A 15232-nucleotide genomic window follows, 5' to 3' on the forward strand; every position below is an offset into this window, starting at 1 on the left:
ACATACCACCTAAAAACAGCTAATGCACTATAAGTGTTCTGTGTTACCTTCTGGGAAGGCATGCATTAGACCAATATTTTTGAGTGCCCACAGAGTTAAGCACTTGCTTAGTTCTTTCAGTCCCTGCTGCCCTTGAGTATGGTACAGTCTAATCCCTAATAAAATAATTATATAACAGAAGAGTAAGTGACTTAAGAGAGGTACCATACATGGTTAGCAAACAGAGAAAAGGAAAAAATCATTTTTATCTGGGGGAGTTTGCAAAAACTTCAGAAAGGAGGTTCTCAAAGAATGAATAGAAACTTCATAAGTGGAAAAGGAGGAAGGTATTTACAATGGAAATCTGAGTATCTGGAAAAAAAATGGATTTCAATGGTAGTGTTTCAATTATTTAATGGGAACAGCAAGAAATGAAGCCTGAAAGTTCTGTTGTTTCCAAGAGTTAAAGGTTTCATTGTATCTCTCTGGGCTGCTCTCCTGAACAGAACCACCCCACCCTGCTCTTGAATTTGCCCATGGACCACTAGATGTCCCTCTTCACCTGTAACACTGCTGGTGACTATTTTTCTTTAAGCATAAGGTGTTCCAGGTACTCTAGTTTGGAATTGTAGCTGGCTATAATTTCCATTGGAAACTGAAGGAGGTCTTTTATTAGTACCAAAACCTTTATAGCCACCAGGGGACCAATATGTATTAGTTAGTAATCTCCTACCACAAGCACATCTTCTAACAGATCCTTGGCTATTGCTAAATAGTTGAGAGGGTCTGGGAAATACTTTTGTCTGTGCTGGGTAAAAGGCAAGGATACCATTGTTTAGATGAATAGTTCTATGAGGATAACTTGCACTGTGTTAAGAAATAACAGTTTGTTGTACATATATAGCTGGCCGTTGGTGTTGGAGCGGTGTCTGTGTACTTTGCTGTAGTAAAACTTTGATTGTAGCCAGGTGAATAGTAGGACTCTTTTATTTCTCGTTCTTTCCATGGTGACAAAGGTTCACTAGCATTAAATACTGTCTGTGTGGCTTGAAAGGACATTGTGTTAATAGTTACTGCTACTTGCTGGAGGTGACCAGAAGCTCTGTCCAGGGCCCTTTGACATGGGAGGGTTTGGAGAAGCGAGGGAAGATGGTTGCTTGCTTGGGGGAACTGCTGCCTCAGGAGCCTCTGAGGTCATAAACTCTGTTTCAGATCCTGAAGAAGCCTGATTGGTAGTAACCAAATAAGCATTTGAGCTACAAGTAACTGGAGAAAAAACAGCCTATAATGCCTCTTAAAGAAAATCCCATTGACTAGATAGATTGCATTCTGTAGATGCTACTGGGCTACCTGGAGTAGTTGAAGGTAGCTGTGATGATGGACTTGCATTTGAAGGTTTGTCAAAATCTAGAATAGAATATTGCATAAAGTTATATGTTCCTTGAATCTGGGTCATCAGATCCTGCAGTTTTTCTTTCCTCAATACTGGATCCTTCAAAAGGGTAGAGGAAGAACCTATAGGCTGATGCATAGGCTTAGGCATATCTTTGGGTTTGGTATGAGGTTTCCTGCAGCTAACCCCCAGGACTTTGGAGAAATTTGGGGTTGTGGTATAAAGGGGTGATTTTGATTATCAACACTATTTTCTCAGGATTTAGGAGTCTTTGGCTCTCTTGAATCCTGTTCTTCACACATGGGAGTGGTGCCTGCCTTGCTGATGTCCTGTTCACTCTGCAGAGGCAGTGTCTAAGACTTTGTGGTTCACTTCTTTGGATCCTGTTCTTTCTCCAGCTGAACTGGCCAAGACATCACAATCTCCTGTTTCTTTTGTTCCTCTTGAATGTATCCTGCTTTGCAATTTAGGGATTTCTTGCTCCCACTAGCTAGGAGTTTGTTTGGGTTTAGAGACATCTCTTAACGCAGAATGGACCTGAGTTTTACAATCTCTTGTTTTCTCTGTTCTAAGGAAAATGCAGGCTTTCCTAGCTCCCTGTGCTTGAGAGAGGTCTCCCAGGACTTGAAGGGTTCTGTTTCTTCTCCTCACCATCTGGTTCAGTAAGCATATCCCAACATTTGGGGGTATTTGGTTTTCTAAAATAATCTGCTTTTCAATATTGCTCTCTATCCTGTTTGCTTGAATCATCTACTTCTGTTATGTAGCACCTGTTAAGAAACTCCTATGGTCGTGTCTCTGGCAATGCAAGTTCCATAAGAGATGCTGCCTCTTTGACATATTCATCTTCGATAATTGCTTTCTTCTGTAATTTTATCAGCACTTCTTCCTGCAATGATACTTGTTTTTCCTGAGCATTTTTTTGGAACTAGAATATTTTCAAAGTAGCCTGATTTCAACAATTTAGACAGCAGATATTCCATATGTTTGCATGTCATTCCCACCACTGCTTTCTCACTACCTTCCTGAAGGTCCTGAAAGTACAGCGATGACTGCTCTATCTGGGCTCCAGCACTTAGACTTTCACTTCTTGCAGGGTGAGGCAGTTTTGAAAATTTAGTGAGGCAGTCCAGTTCTTTTAAAGGCAAATGCACTGCACTATCCAAGCCCTCTTTCAGGTCTTTTTGTGCATGTTTCTGTGTCAAGTTCTAGAATACATAGTGAGCTTGAAATATGGTGTGAAGTTTTTCCTTCTATAGTAATTTCCAGGATGCAGAAAGAGTATTTGGAGAAGGAAAACAGTAGTGATCTAAAGTAGTGTTTTTCATTCAGAGAAACTGTGCTCATTTTTATAAGTTGTTTTTTATTGTTGTTCAAGTACAGTTGTCTCCATTCCCCACCACCCCACCACTCCCCCCACCCCAGCCATCCCTACCTCCCACCCTTTATCCTACCCCTCTGGTTTTGTCCATGTGTCCTTTATACATGTTTCTGAAAACTCTTCTCCTTCCCCCCATGCACCATTATCCCCTCCAACCTCCCCTCTGGTTACTGTCAGCTTGTTCTTAATTTCAATGTCTCGTGTTATATTTTGCTTGTTTGCTTGTTTGTTTTTGAGTGCTAGCTCTTGAAGTAGTCTTTCATTCCCTAATTGCATTTATTGTAATCATCATACTATTGGAGTGGAAAAGTGATTGGAAATAAGCAAAGTAGAATGATGAAACTCCCCACACTGAGACACAGTTTCATTCAGAAGAGAGACTTGGATCTGGCTAGCAGCAAGACAAGCATTCAGTAAGAAACAGGGTAATAAGAAGAAGAGGGCTTTGGAGAAAACTCGGAACTGGGATAAAAGGGATGGATTTAATTCCAGGGGTATGGACTAAAGTAACATCAGAGCAAGGTTGCCAGCAAGAGCACATGGTGCAAATCTGTTTTAATTTATGTCAGTTTTCTTATTTCTTCTGTGTAAGGGCAGAACTGGTTCCATTGTAGGGCAGAATTTAATTCAGGGCTAAATAGCCCCAGCCTCAGAATTAGAAGGAAAAATAGGGAGAAATGTGATCAGATAGCTATCACTGCCCAGTCACTGTCCTTAATTTCACTGTTTTCCCATCACTTTCCCAAGGTCCCATGGTACCATCCTGAAGCCCAGTTCTCCTGAAATATTATGGATTCCCCCCACCCCTGCATAATTTCTTTCAGTCAGTGAACCTCCTTTTATGGCTGAGGACCATAAAATTTATCATCCCAACCAGGACACTGCTGAAATGAAAGGGAGCACTATCAATAATTAAAATTGGACTAACAGATGTAAACAAAGACTTTCCCAGGCTAATTGGACCATAGAGCAAGCCCCCACCCCATTTTTCCCACTAGAAGATACAAATGTGTCCTAGCTGAATGAATACATAAATTTCTGGGGATGTAGATGAAACAGTCAAATGTTGACTTATATTTTTTTAATTTATTAATATATTAATTTAGTTAAGCACAAATATAAAGGTATATTGATTTGGAAGAATTGCATTTCTACTCTCACATTTTATGAACAATTTTATTCACACTAATTTCACAAATCATTGGCAGCAGGGTCTCTGCTTCAGTAGAGACAATTTTTAAATCAACCAATCATTCTTTATGGAGTTCATCATGTTATCTAAGATGTTTGATATGTAGCACCTTTTGAATTGATGTGTACTATAATTAGAAATCTAACCTAAGCCAAATATACCCATTCATATAATATAAAAGTTTTAATAGAACTACTATTAAAAACTACTATTTTTTTGTGATTCCCTGTAATATAAAAACTTCCGCACTATTTAATTAGGAAATATATTAAGCCTACCCAAAATATTTTTTAAAATAAACACCTATGTCTCTATCACTCACATTTTAACATCAGATCACTTTTTAATATTTTATTTTTATTAAGTTTTATAAGGAATAAGATATTACAAATATTTTGAAGCTTCTGGTATGTTTTTCCTAAACTCATTAGATTTATTTCTTCCTCTCAGATCACTTAGCTAAATTATTGTTCAACATCTTCATACTTTTAAGTCATGTGTATGAATCCATAGGTAATAAAATATTATTTTGAATGTTTTCAAACTTTATGTAAATGGTATTGAACTATACATTTTAATCTTGCTTTTTTCACCCAATATTTTTTTAGATTTATTTGTATATGTACATATAACTAGGGTTTCATTTTAACTTCTTTGTGATACATTTTATGAATGTTGCACAGTGGTTTTCTTTCTTATGTTAATGGATATTATTCCTAATTTTTCATAATCATAAAACATGCTGCAATAAACATTCTTGTACTTGTATCTTTGTGCATATGTTTGAGAAGTTCTCTAGGTTATATATCTAGAAAGAGAACTTCTGGTTCATTAACCTTACTAAATGTTACCTAATCACCAAATCACTCTGCAAAGCATTTGTTTCCTCCAGTGTTAGATTTCTTGTTATGATGCATCCTCACCTGTACTTGGTATTTTCAGATCTTTAAATGTTTCTAATTTAATGGGCATAAGATTTGTATCTAATATTTTTAAAATTTTGTGTCCTTGATGACTGGTAAGGGAAATATTGTTAATATATTTATTGACCATTTATACTTCCTCTTCCATGAATTGGCTATTCATATCCATTGGCCATTTTCAACTGGGTTGTTGTTTTTCTTATGATTCATACAACTTACCTTTTACTCCCTACTGAGTCTTTGTTAGTTACATGAAGACTATGTCTTCACTTTTTACCTCCTTTATGATGTTATTTTTCTAATTTTTATATAATCACACATGTCAATAGTTTTCCTGTGTATCTTTTTCCGCCCTGAAATCAGACAGATAATCTACTGAAAATCATCTAAAATGTTAAAAGTTTGTTTTTCACATATGTGTCCTTAATCTATCTACAAGTGGTATTTTTTCATGTGGACAAGCAGGAATATAACTTTATTTTATTCCCCATATGGATAACCCATTGCCACAATGTATTTATTGGCACAATGGTCTTAAATGTTTTTGATAGTGTACTCCTATATAAGTAAAAAAGTTCAGAGTGTCCATCCCCAACATAGGTCTTTTCACAAACAAGTAAATGATATGTGTTCACTACTATCAAACACATTACTGAAAATGGAACCCACATCCTATTCCCCCGTTCCTTCTTCCTTTTTTTCTTGCCTTCCTGTTTGTCACACCTTCCTCAGATTTCTCATTTCTGATGCACAGACCATTTAAATAACAAAAGATGAAACAAGAGAAAACACTGAAAAACATTTAATGAAAACTATGATAAAATATTAGAGGTCAAACTATCAATGTTTTTGATGTGTCACAACATGGATTTTTCAGGTTCTTAATCTGGCTTCAACAGCTTTGTTCTTATTATGAGAATTATGTTTGAGCTGTTTGGTCTCTTAGTTGCATGTGATTCTTGTTTTTAATGAATCACTTCCCTCACCCTCACACGGTCACAGTGAACTTTTGCATTTTGTTCATGGCTATACAATGCAGAGCATGAAAGATAGTTACACCCTGGAAGATGGTAATATATTTTCTACTTTAAGTGTTCCACCTCTAACTTCTTTCATTTTTGTATAATGACTCACAAAAAATACTTTTTTGAAATGAATACAGCTCTGTGGTAAAAATGCTAAACTATTATAAAGGTAAGTAGCTCTTTCAAAAGTAATAGCTTTCTACATGAAGGAATGATTAAACACATAGTTATGTTCGCTGACATTTTTTTAAGCTGGAGACTATTTTTATAGGGTTGTTTTTTATTTTATTTTATTTTATTTTGGTGGAGAGCCTTACCCTCAAACTGTAAAAGGTTATGTGAGAAAGCTAGTTTCTCTCCTACCTCCTCCTACATCTAGATTCAACCCCAGTTCAGTTGGTGAAGAGAATAACTTTTGGGCTGTTATGTAGTAAATTCTTTTTTCTCTTCCTATACTTGAAACCAACAAAGCCTCAATTCCTTTTCTGAAGGATTCCAAAATTCTTGAATTTGGAATACTCAACAGCACCTTTTTTCGTAGAGTAGAAGCTTACTCTCTGCCATTAATTACTACAAAAACTGAAATTATCTGCCCTCCCTTTAATGCAGGACTTGCTGTGAATGATACCTGCCACTTACCTTCTTAGACCTCTCACAGTCTTCTGCTTATGAGCATTTCTTTCTCTATCCAGCCCCTTTGAATCAGCATCCCCCATAGACAGTACCGCCCACACTGCTCTGCCAGTTCACTGCATTAAAGCCTGCAGCCAGACAAATACTGTTTTCTGATCACTGATTGTCCAGACTAAATGTCATCCCATTCACCCTGAGTAAGGATATTCCTTAGAGTATTCATTCTCACTTCCTTGCTTAAAGCTAGTGCTATATATAGAGTTTGTTAGGGCACAGTCGCAATGGACTGATCCCAGCAACATCATCCTTTTGCTAATTCAAAGTAGTAACATGTAACTAGACATAATTTAGGACAGCTAATGTTGGGATAATTGCCTGTAAATCCACCCAAACTACAGCAATTCTTATTATGACCCTCATAATGTTAAAAGATTTGTACCATTCCTTAACTGCCTGCTGATCTTTATCCTCTGTTTCCTCATCCAATTCCCAGAGAGCCTTCTGGCTACCATAAAACTTTTATTTTAATATCCAACATAACAGTCTTCCTTTGCTTCTACTCAACAGGTCTAGCATTATTGCCTAGAGACTTTATGTCATCCAGTATAAAATATTTTCACCAGAAATAAAAACAAATAGTAGAAATGCCATGACAAAATAAACATCATTCATTTCAGAGCACAATCCAGAATTAGTAAACATTATTATTTTATTCAGTCCAATAGTTTTACCTACATGTTGATGTATTTGTTTGCTTGATTTTTTTCTTCTCAACTTTTTATTCAGTTTCCTAACTTTCAAAATAAATTGTTTTATGAGTACCTTCTATGGAAATCTGTTAATAATAAACTCTTTTTTTCCACTGAAAATACCTTTATTTAAACCTCATTTTTCAATGATGACTTTGCTGATCATAAAATTTTAAATTGACTTTGTTTCTCCACACCTGCATTTCTGGCTTGTATCTTTTTTTTTTTTTTGAGAACTCTCCTGTAGGTTTAATAGTTTCTTTTGAGATAATATTCTCTCTATATTTGTATAAAATGTTTTCATACTTAATTCTCTAACTTTATTAAATGTAACTGGTTATAAATTTAGTTTTATTTCTACTAGGAAATCATCATAATTCCTAAATCTGAGATTATATTTTTTCGTAAATACTAGGAGGATCAAAACCATCCCAGTAGTGTTGAAATATTGCCTCCTTCTCATTGCCTCTTTCTACTCACGAAGACTTATGAGACATTATTAGGCTAGCCCATTTATCTTCTGTATCTCTTTATCCTATTTAATATTACCCAGAAAATTACCTGTCTTGCTGTAGTCTGTGTAAATTCAGAATAAATTCAGTTGTCTTCCAGTTCACCATTCTTTCATTTTACCGATGGTCATTTTAGGACATCCTACTTGATTGTTTCATAAATTTGTCTATTTCTTTTTAATACCATTTCCCTTTCTTGTTTTTATTCATTACCATATATCTTCAATAATTGCAAACATAATTGAAAAAAATTATATTTATTTTTATTATTGTTTGGAAGCAGAATAGACTCTGGTTTACTGGACTTAGGAAGCAAAGGAGAAGCACATACCACTTGTACAGTCTCCATTTCCGTCTCAGGCAAATGAGTGGGTGGTTGGATTAAATAATTCCAAAGTCTCATAACTCAGGATCTGGTTGTGCCATTGTGATGTGGTGATATTAAAAAAAAACTTTGTTTATTTATAGGGTTTGTCAATGATTGTAGTATAAATACTCCCTTATACAAATTTCAGGCTACCAGTGGTTTAACAACTGTCTTTAAAATTTTCTGAATACTTAATAACTTTTTACAAGTCACTAGGAGCCAAATTCAGCACACTGTTTATTGTTTCTGCTACTTCTCACTCATTGTGTCCTTTGTCATTTTGGATTATAATCTCATGCTTTGCAAAGTTTAAATTTTTTTTGGGAAACTGAGTGGACTTAATTTAAGGAGTTTCTCTCCAAAAAGAGGTTTTATTTTATTTTTCCATATACCTTAGGGTTTTTATCAGTGTAGGGACACTTCTCATATTTACTTTTTGCCTCTAGGTTCCCAGTACCTTGCAGGTAGAATAATTTCAGACTAAAATCTAGGTTATGGAGACCTATAAGTAAGAATGAACAGAGAAGATGCTTCCCATGTTGAGTCAAAGATAAAACAGACGTGCTTCCTTTTCATGTCCATTGTCAATGGTTAGAGATGTTCATCATTTTAGATTCCTGATATTTTGCTGACCTTTGAGATATGTATTTAAAAAGATGTTGCTTATGTTTTGTCCATAATTTTTAGGTGTTCTGGAGGAGATTTATAAGTTACCTAATCTTGTACATTGCCAGTAAGAGAAGTTTATATAAAATTTATGCCAATTTAATAAAATACATTAATTCCACCTTAAAAATTTAACTGCTATTAATAGGTTAGAAAAAGATTAAAACACCACTGTAAGAGATGGTATAGCATTTTAATAACAAGTAAGGGTATAGAGTCAGAACAAGTAAGTTTTGATTTTAACTTTCACCAAAAGCTGTGGGACTTCACATACACCCCTTAACCTTTACACATCTCCATTTTCTTTCCTATTAAGAACATGTAATGAAAGTTCTTTTAAGGGTAAAAGAAATGATACATCTAAAGTATATAGCACAATGCCTGGTACTTTGGTTTAGTAAGTGGTGGCTTAAAATAACTTTTATGTCTTGATGTCATTTACGCAAATAGTCATTGGCAAAATAAAGGTTTTAATATTAATGCAAAATATATTTCTAAAATTTTTTCAATATATGTAGAAACTAGTGAAAAGTAAATACAGATATCCTGGCATTGAAATTAATTTGAAGAATTATTGCTAATAGAGGCATTCAATTAACATATTAGTTATTTAATATTGTTATAGTATATATCTATACTTTCAAACAATGTTTCACATGAGAAAATAATCTGAAAGAAAAGGTGTATGTTTTCATTTGGTAGAAAAATTTTCTGAATAATTAAAAATATGTGTCAATTGACATTTTATTCCTCTTAGAGGGGAATATCCTATTTGTTTTTATTTTTAGAAGTGCTTTGGTAAGCTATTTGGGATAGAGGCTATGACCTTAAGAACATGCTGAAGTTACAAAAGATATTTATCAATCTGAGCTACCAAAGGCAAAAAGTAGATTTGTGTTGCTTAGAATGGGATAGAGGGAGGAGGGAGAAGTGATGTGAGGAAGGTTGGTGAGAGTAAGATGCTTACTGTGTGTACTATGTTCCTTTGCCTCCTACTCATTAAAATTATATTAAAATGTGGAAAATGTGTGGTATGAACCCCTTTTCAACAAATCTAAATACAATGCCATTGTCTCTAAGCATATAACGTAACTGAAAAGAAACCTGACATTCTACATTTTTTATTTGTAGATAATATGCTTCTTCTGTCTAAATGTGTATCTTAATCTTCAAATTTTGGCAACTTCATCAAAATTTAGCTCTATCTTAATCCATTAATTTTTCTTGAAAGAGAGCAATCCCTATTTGACCTAAAAATGTAACTTTCCTTACAAATTAGGAAAGTATTCTCTCAATATTATCTTCAAAGATTTTCTTGTTTATGTTCCTTCCCTTTTTCAAAGCCCCCAGAAGTAACCTATAGGTTGTCTCTATTTTCTGTCTTCCATACCTGTCTTCTTTTCTCTACTCACTTTAATTTTAATTCTTTATACTCCATTTGGTGATTTTTCTCAAAACCTCAAAGTCTGAACTTCATGTCACTTGTTTAGTTTTTTGCAATTGTAGTTATCTTCTTATGTTCTTCTGAATTACGCTTTTGGATCTATAATGACTCTATTTTTTATTTTTTTAATTTTTCTTGGCCATCTCTCATTTTATTTTGTTTCATAATTTATTTCAACTCTTATTTGATTTTGTGTTTCTCTGATTGCTTAAAACTTAGAAAACTTAGATGCTACTTTATCTTTGAAACACAATGAAAGGATTGCTTAAGTCCATTTCCTATAAATATTCTTCCTCCAACTTTTATTTATTTGATTTTTGTATTTATCTTTCTAAAAATATTTTTGCTTAAATTCCATTCAATATGTTTGCTACATATTACACTTTTAAGTGTATATAATTCTACCTTGGCTTGTTATTTGACTAATTGTCAGCTGGTTTCCCTTAGATGCCTCCCTAGTTTAATTATCACTTTATATTTTGAGCTGGAAGACTTGTAATCCCAGCTCTTTGGTTTGTATGGAAGAGAGAGAAACAGTGGGTGGGGGCATAAATGTAGCTTTGGTAGAAAGGTGTCAACAACTGAAATTTTAGGGTGTTGCACGTGGGTCACCGGCCAGCAGTGACCACGGAACGCTGTGGATGGCTCGCCGAAACACACGCGAGAAAAAACAACACATGCACAGAGACAAGCTAGTTTCTGTGGGGAAGTAGGGACGAAATGGCCACCCCCCCTAGTGGGGAGCGCGCTGATTTACCGTCCATACCTGCTTTTATTGGGATCATTTTGCGTAATAATTCAGGTAAAGTACAGTACTCATTAGGGGGAAGTAAGAAACTACAGAAAACAAAGAACTCTGCCGGTCTATTGAGTTGGGGTCAAAGAGCTGTAAGACTGAGGAACAAACTAACTTCCTCCTAAGACCCTTCTCATTCAACTGAGAGCATTCTAAACAAAGAAGGTTTCACAGTAATTTACAGTTCTTTCTTAGGCCTGATCACCCCGGGAAATCTGCACTTCTCAGTACCGAGCTGTACCACCCTGTCATTGTTTCAGGCTTAGGTGGAGCAAGGGAACTAAGGCAACCAAGAGATAAGGAGATTTTCTCCCAGATGATGAGAACTCAGACTTTACCAAAGCCGAGGAGCGAGGGTCCATCACCCCCTTTTGCTGCAGCCCCCAAGTCCTTCTTTTGGGGGGCCTCCCAAAGTGATCGTGCCTGGCTTAGGTCGTTCCCCCGTGGGGAATCTTACCCGTCTTTGGCTAACCGACCAAGCTTTTGGGGGTTCAGTCATGAATAAAGCAGCAGAAACAGCATTCCTGCCAGGGAGATAAGTTTTTGTCTCCTTGCTGGCTTACAGTTCCAAGGGCGTTCCCTTAGCTTTAGCCTAGGCAGGGGTTTCAGCCTCTGATACCAGTCAGGGCGGTTCCCAACATATCCCCCTTTTTTAGTTTTTAAAATCAATTGTGGTTGTTAGGCCTGTGAAACCTACTTTTGCTGTTTTCGAATGCAAATCAGAAGAAAAGCAACATCTACATACATCATAAGGCAATAATAGAAATATAAAGCAGAAACTAAATTCTATGGGTTGTGAATACCTAAATTTCTAAATTCAGTGCAAGAAAACATATTAAGGGAAAAACAAAAGTAATAGGTCTGATTACATTTCAATCTTTTGGAGAAATTACATAGATATCAGGAAAGGCAAATTATAAGGCAGTTTGAGCATAATTCAAGCCTGACTTCTTACGAGAGGATTTCTTAACAGGTGCAGTTCTGCGCACCGACTCATCACCTACTTTCTTACGTGGGTGTTGAGTTTTAATTTTACACCTGCCAGAGTGGTTTCTCATACCTTCTCCCTTGTTTTCAGTTAGGACTGCTAAGGGTTCCATAAAGGTGGCTACTTGCTGGTCTCTGATACGACCCTGGGAAAACAATTTGCAAATACACCGAAGTACACAAATCAATATTACAATCAGTAAACAACCAGCAGCTCCAAAAACCCAAATTCTCAAATTAATTCCATCAAACCATGTTTTAGGATTCAGCCAATTAATATTTTCATTAAGGGCTCGAAAAATGTCCTGTTTGGTTAAACGTTGAATGTCCTGCAGCTGCTGATGTCACTCCAACTGCAATTTATCAATTTGTCCTTTTAAGTTAGTGGAGAAAGCTCCCCTCAAGCGATGTTGTGTATCAGTCCAAGTATGTTGGCTGGAATTCCACTGTAGCAGTGTGACACACAGTCTGGAGAAACTAGGGTCACAGGTTAGGTGCTGACGAGTTACGAGAGCGTCCTAGCGTTCGCCAATCCAGTCCAGTGCTGATTCAACTGCAGAAAGGCGGGTCAGGATCTCCTGATCTATTTGAGCCTGTTGGACTAATTCTAAAGTAGTATTGATTAAACAATAGGTGCAACCGGGTGTTAACAAACTGTTGGACTCATAAGGAGAGCAGTGCATTGTTAAATGCTATAATGCCATTTGGATTCATTCATTTTCTGGTCATATTCTGGAGATGACAGATTTGGAAAGAGTTGGAAGGCACAATTAAATCATAACCACTATTAACGACTGGTCTTGTTAGATTTATGCAAAGAAACCTTATGTCATTACTTACTCCTTTAGAATGCCAAATTCTGGAGGGATCAGGTAGGGAGAAAAATATAAAGTGTGAAGGAAAATCCTTTTCCTTCTGATATCTACCATGCTTCTGAAAACTTTCACTTCCACAGACCTTCTGCAACATTCACAAACTCTCTATTTTTTTTCATATACTTTCTGATATCCACCAAGATTGTATCTTCATGCCTTATACCTTCCATTACTAACACACACCACATAATTCTTTCTTAAAACATTTACTTCCACAGACTTTCTGTAACATTCACAAACCTTCTAATTTTTCTTTCATACCCCTTGTGATATTCACCAAGATTGCATTTCCATGCCTTATACCTTCAATTATTAACTAACATCACATAACTTCTTTCCTAAAACTTTTACTTTTCCATTTATCTTTACAGTTTCCCATTTACATTCCTAGAGTGTGAAGTTTCAACCTTCCCTGGAATCCTCAATTTCCTTTTCAGAGCAGATACAGAGCAAAATCCATCCTTCTCTGTGGGGGTGAAGGTGGGGCCTCCGTGATCTGCTCACTCAATTTGCACACCGTTTCACTGTCAGAATCAGATTCCTCATCATCTAGCTCTGTTTTCTTTGCCCAAATGAACTCGAGAGAATCCCTGACAAGCCTCCAGGTTACAAAGGTGTGTGCACCAATAGATATACCACTGTTTTGCAAAGATTTCAACCTTTCACCCACTTTTTCCCAAACATCAATGTCTAATGTCCCTCTATCAGGAAAAGAAGGACAATATTTTCTTATAGATTGCAAAAGCTGAACCAGATGCTTTTCTTTCACCCTATACTTTGCTTCTTTAAGAACTTGTTGTAATATACGCAGAAAAGCTTTTTGCCCTTTAGATAAGTTACAACCTATGTTTACCTTTCCTTTTTTTTTAAAGAAAAAGCTTCCTTTTATTTATTTTTAATTGGCCAAAACAAATCACCTGATTACTTTTTTCAAGGCAAATCGTTTGTTCCCCCAAACTTGAGAATTAAATTACTATTTACCCAATTATAGGCGGTCGCGAAGAGAGAAACGACCTAGAAAAGAAAGACCTACTTCCCTGAAAATTCAACGCATCCTACGACATGCCCGAGAAAGAGTACGGGGTCGTTGGCCCTTACCTGGGCTGTTAGCGCGCAAATCCACCCAAAGTTGATGCGTTGTCCACAGTGATGGCTCGTAGCCGCTGGTTCCAAGTGGTCTCGAACGGGGTTCCACCTCTGTGGTCCCGAATCGCTGCCCCACGTTGGGCGCCAGCTGTTGCGCGTGGGTCACCGGCCAGCAGTGACCACGGAACGCTGTGGATGGCTCGCTGAAACACACGTGAGAAAAAACAACACATGCACAGAGACAAGCTAGTTTCTGTGGGGAAGTAGGGACGAAATGGCCACCCCCCCTAGTGGGGAGCGCGCTGATTTACCGTCCATACCTGCTTTTATTGGGATCATTTTGCGTAATAATTCAGGTAAAGTACAGTACTCATTAGGGGGAAGTAAGAAACTACAGAAAACAAAGAACTCTGCTGGTCTATTGAGTTGGGGGTCAAAGAGCTGTAAGACTGAGGAACAAACTAACTTCCTCCTAAGACCCTTCTCATTCAACTGAGAGCATTCTAAACAAAGAAGGTTTCACAGTAATTTACATGTTCTTTCTTAGGCCTGATCACCCCTGGGGAAATCTGCACTTCTCAGTACCGAGCTGTACCACCCTGTCATTGTTTCAGGCTTAGGTGGAGCAAGGGAACTAAGGCAACCAAGAGATAAGGAGATTTTCTCCCAGATGATGAGAACTCAGACTTTACCAAAGCCGAGGAGCGAGGGTCCATCACCCCCTTTTGCTGCAGCCCCCCAAGTCCTTCTTTTGGGGGGCCTCCCAAAGTGATCGTGCCTGGCTTAGGTCGTTCCCCCTGTGGGGAATCTTACCCGTCTTTGGCTAACCGACCAAGCTTTTTGGGGTTCAGTCATGAATAAAGCAGCAGAAACAGCATTCCTGCCAGGGAGATAAGCTTTTGTCTCCTTGCTGGCTTACGGTTCCAAGGGCGTTCCCTTAGCTTTAGCATAGGCAGGGGTTTCAGCCTCTGATACCAGTCAGGGCGGTTCCCAACATTAGGGCATCTGTGAACTCCATTCTCCTATGAAAACTCTGCCTTGGATTGTGTTTTTTCTGAAGGAAAATTCCCCTTAAATTCCTTACTATTTTTCAGGGGGTGGAAGTTATAAGATAGGAGGCCATATTATAGCCCTTGAGTCCTTGTGGTAAACAGGTTTTTGTTGCTATATGCAACTATTGATTTATTAAAATTAAGTATTACTGCTATATACAAGGTGCTGGTG

General features: G+C 37.0%; 1 protein-coding gene and 1 pseudogene across 1 annotated transcript in view; one reads left to right on the forward strand and one right to left on the reverse strand.

Moving 5' to 3' along the window:
- The window catches only part of PGR (progesterone receptor), a 100254-nt gene that overhangs the window by 36402 nt on the left and 48620 nt on the right, over positions 1 to 15232 (forward strand). The window lies entirely within an intron of this gene.
- LOC123805307 lies at positions 388 to 8136 on the reverse strand (annotated as a pseudogene).

Source organism: Phyllostomus hastatus, unplaced genomic scaffold (genome assembly GCF_019186645.2).
Source record: "Phyllostomus hastatus isolate PE091 unplaced genomic scaffold, TTU_PhHast_1.1 phas_scaffold_317, whole genome shotgun sequence".
Taxonomy (NCBI): domain Eukaryota; kingdom Metazoa; phylum Chordata; class Mammalia; order Chiroptera; family Phyllostomidae; genus Phyllostomus; species Phyllostomus hastatus.